Raw genomic sequence first — 4022 nt, forward strand, 5'->3', positions numbered from 1 at the left:
AGGAGGAGGAGGAGGAGAGCAGGAGCAAGAAAGTAAAGAAAGAAGAGAGGGACAGAGAACGGTGTGGACAGGGAGAGAGAGACACATACACACACACACACTGGTAAAGAGAGAGAGAGAGAGGGGGGAGGCAGAGGGAGGGCAGCCAGGCAGAAAGCGAGAGTTGCTGCTTTTGCATCTCTGTGTTTTTCATGAGTAGACAGTTTACTGGGAGATTATTCACAGTCTGGTATTTAGCCTTATTAGGCCACTGCTCCCAATACAGACTTCCCCTCCCATCATCCACAGCCACACTGAGGCTGTTTTGTTTGTTTGTTTCTAGATTATTTTTTTTTTTACAGTTTCCCTCTCTTCCAACAGTATATATAAAACTTTTATTCAAAGCACATTGTGTCCTTTTGGCTGTTAGCGTACAATAGAGTTGCAATGTGGGAAAAGTTCTTTTGGGCGTCTGGGGATCCGGAAGTAAAAGTCCTGTTTGTTTTCTGCATAGACAATGTTAGACGACCTGCAGTCGGAGCACTTAGAAAGCTTGGAAGAACAGAAAAAAGTCTGGGTTCATGACTACAAAAAAGATAAAGTGTTAGAAAATATCTGTTTCTTTGATAAATAATCAAAAGGTATTTGGTAAGAAACTTCCAATCACATAACTTAAAATACTGGTGCGTTCACTGCTAATAGAGCTGGAACTAAAAAATAAGTTTAAATCTGTTTACCTTCAGATTCTGGATCAGTTTTGAACAAATCCTCCTATTGAATAGCATACTATGTTGTTTGTAATTTCCCTCCAGTAAGTGTTTTCTGATCCGACACCAGTTTTGGTTAGGTTTAGTCCCAAAAAAATGTTTGGGGTTGGAGAATCGTTGTTTTTTTGGTTGAATAACACTTTGTTAAAGTTAGAGGCCCTTTGCAGTCATGGTTAAAACAGTAACTTGGCTAAGAGTGGGGAGAGATCGCGGTAAATTACATCAACATTCACTGTCACTGTCCTTGACCACCTTTTTCGTTACACTACTGCTGGACAACAGTCGTAATATCTTTCAAGCCGCTAGGGGTCTTTGTCATTCTCTACACTCTCATTTTGGATGAATTCGGCAAGTATAGTGTTTTGAATTTACTACAAATCTGGTTTGCACCTTTGACTGGCTTCATCTCCATAGCAACCACATCCAAGGCTAATGGGTATTGTAGCTTGTAGAGTTGCCCGCCATAACAATGGTTTTGTTCAAGTTCAAACACAGACCAAGATATAAACCTAATTTACTGTTATTATCCGGAAGACTCCCGAACACTGAGAATATTTTTAAAAAGGAATTCTGAAATGGAAATTTACAAGATAATTTTAGGAAAACACGCTGCCCCAAGATCAATTTGAGCTTTATGTCACAGATCAACGTGACGTTGATGAGAGCATTTTCAGGTCGTCTTGACTTGAACCGATAACTTTGAACTTTTTCAAGCAGCACTTCTTCACAACTTAATGTATGACATTTTATGGCTAATAGCTTCCTTTAAGTGCCATAGAGACCTCCCTCCATGCTGCTAAATATCCTGTAGGCCTGCTAGAAAACATAGCCAGAGGGTTCATTCCTGCTAACTGAGATTCACACACAGCAAGAGTCCTGACAAGTAATGAGTGTGTGTGAGACAGACTTAAAGAAACAAGGTCTATCATCATTGTGTGTCTGTGTATATGCAATTGTAAATGTTTGACTGTGTGTGTGAGCCTTGAGAAGAGCAATTCAGAGCGATCTGATGGAAGGCGACTCAAAATCAATAGTGTCCGTGTTTGTGTCCCCAGGCTAGCTGTCACTCACCAGCCCAGAGACTGAAGTGATTGATCCATCTCTGCTTTAATCTGTGCTCAACAGCCTCACCTGGCTCGTTCCCAAGGCCACACACTCTACGTATACAGACCAAGCCAAAACTCTCAGTACTGGGACAGTTGGCTGCGGTAAATGTTGCCAAATGTCCCGTCTGTCCCAGTGCTGCCAGTGCTGTTGACTCACCACAAACATAGGAACATAATACTAAAAGATGAAAAGGAGAGAGCATTGTGTTCTGTCCTGTTTAGGCCTGGACTGTATTTTCCTGTCCTATCCTTCCCTCTGCTGTCCAGCAATGTGCCGTCCTGTCTTGTCTTAACACATCCTGCCCTTTCCTCTCCGATAATATCCTGTTATGTCCATTCCTGCCCCGTCCTATAACCCAATTTTGTCCTGTCTTGTCCTATCCTGCAATGCCCTGTTCTGTCTTATCCTACAACATCTTACCCTATATCCTGTCCTGTCCTGCCTAGTCCAGTCCTCGGTTGTCCTGCCCTGCTCTGCCTTGTCCCATTCTGTCCTTTGCTGACCAGTCCCATCCTAACCAGCCCTCCCCTGTCCTGTAATGCTTTGCTGTATTATGTCCTGTCTTGATCTATTGTAGGCCTATATACTGTCCCGCCCTGTCTTGTCCAGTTTTATCTTGTCCTGCGCTGTCCTGACATATCCTGTACTGTCTTGTTCCATTATATAATACACTGTTTTGTCCTGTTCTGTAAAGTCATGTCTTGACTTGTCCAGCTTCTTCTTTTTCCGCCATGTCCTGAGTCCAGTCCACTCTTGTCTTGTCCTGCCCGGATCTGTCTTGTACATATACATCTGCCCCTATACTGTATGTTTGCACTGATACTGTACAAGCTGATTTACTTGCAAATAATAAATTGTGTTTTCAAAATGAAGGCTGCTTGTAGAATCTTTTATAAAAGTTTCCCTCCATCAACAAGGAGCTGAGACCCAGCGAGCCACTACGGTGTGCTTAAAAGCTCCAAATCAAATTTCCTCTTCCACATTAACCTTCTCTTCACCTTATTCAAATGATTCAAAGCGTTTGCAAGAGCGGGTTTTAATATGTGGAGCTTCTCACACTCTTAACAGTTCTTTGTTAAGACATTTTCAACACAATTTCTGTGTGAAATTCATTGGATAAAAGAGTAGGTATCATTAGCACATCTGCCTCTATTTTTGTTGCAATTTTCAGTCCATTTTATGTCCCGGCCTCTCCCGTTCCCTCATATTTATAAGTTTTTATGTCCTAATAAATTTGTCGGTTTTATTTTGCTCAAAGAGTTTTGTCATATTTTGACCTCTTTTGTTTGGTTCTGTTCTAATATTCTTTATCGGCTCCATTTGGCACTATTATTAACTATTCCGATCAATTTTTTCTGCTGTGGTCTGTTATATGTGTATATATTTATATTTTGTTAAGTTTACTACTACTCTGTGTAGGTTACTGTAAACTGTTGTTTTAAACAGGTTTACTGTTCCTATTTCATATTTTGCTGTTTTTGTTTTCTTACTTGGTAGTTTTAGCCATCATTCCCATCCATACAAAACACTTTTACTCACAAAGTTAATCTCAAATAATCTGAGATGGAGTAAAATCAACTGTAATAACCACCAGGAACGATGGCCTAAAATACAAAAACATTGATTTCTCATTCATTTGGTAAATACTACTTTAAATCAAGTTTTTATTCCTTGTCACTGATATTTGTCATGATGATTTAATCTGCTGTTGCCGCTTGTATACACATTTTTGTGTTGCTTGTCTTAGCATCAGAAATGAACAGTGTTAGAGAAGATGATCACTTTAAAGAGGCGGCTGTGAACATAAACTGCAGGCTGTCGCGGCTAACAATCCTGAGCCCTCCCTAAGGGCTGCGTCGCACGTTTGAGCCCCATCAGTCGGTAAAATGGTAAATGATCCTGGCTGTCATTTAATCAATATGAACAGGCAGCAGCTGTCACACATCATCATCTCCCCCGGGGGTCATTGTCAAGACGCAATATAAAAAAACATATGTGTGTATGTGAATGTGGGTGTGTATCCTTTCGTGTTTTATTTGATAAATTTTTCATAGGCCTTTATTGTGACAACCAGGCTAAATGAAGAGCACACTCTGGTTTCCTGTAGTGTTGTGGTCAAAGCAAAAGGGGGCCATTAGTTGCATATTAAAAGAAGCACTTATTTCATTT

At 40.6% G+C, this 4022-nt stretch overlaps 1 protein-coding gene across 1 annotated transcript in view; it reads right to left on the reverse strand.

Annotated features, from left to right (window-relative positions):
* The window catches only part of sox2 (SRY-box transcription factor 2), a gene marked incomplete at its 5' end in the record, with an annotated part of 130351 nt that overhangs the window by 125912 nt on the left and 417 nt on the right, over positions 1–4022 (reverse strand).

The sequence above is a fragment of the Morone saxatilis genome, unplaced genomic scaffold, assembly GCF_004916995.1.
Source record: "Morone saxatilis isolate NCDOM2014 unplaced genomic scaffold, NCSU_SB_2.0 Contig12, whole genome shotgun sequence".
Lineage (NCBI taxonomy): Eukaryota > Metazoa > Chordata > Actinopteri > Moronidae > Morone > Morone saxatilis.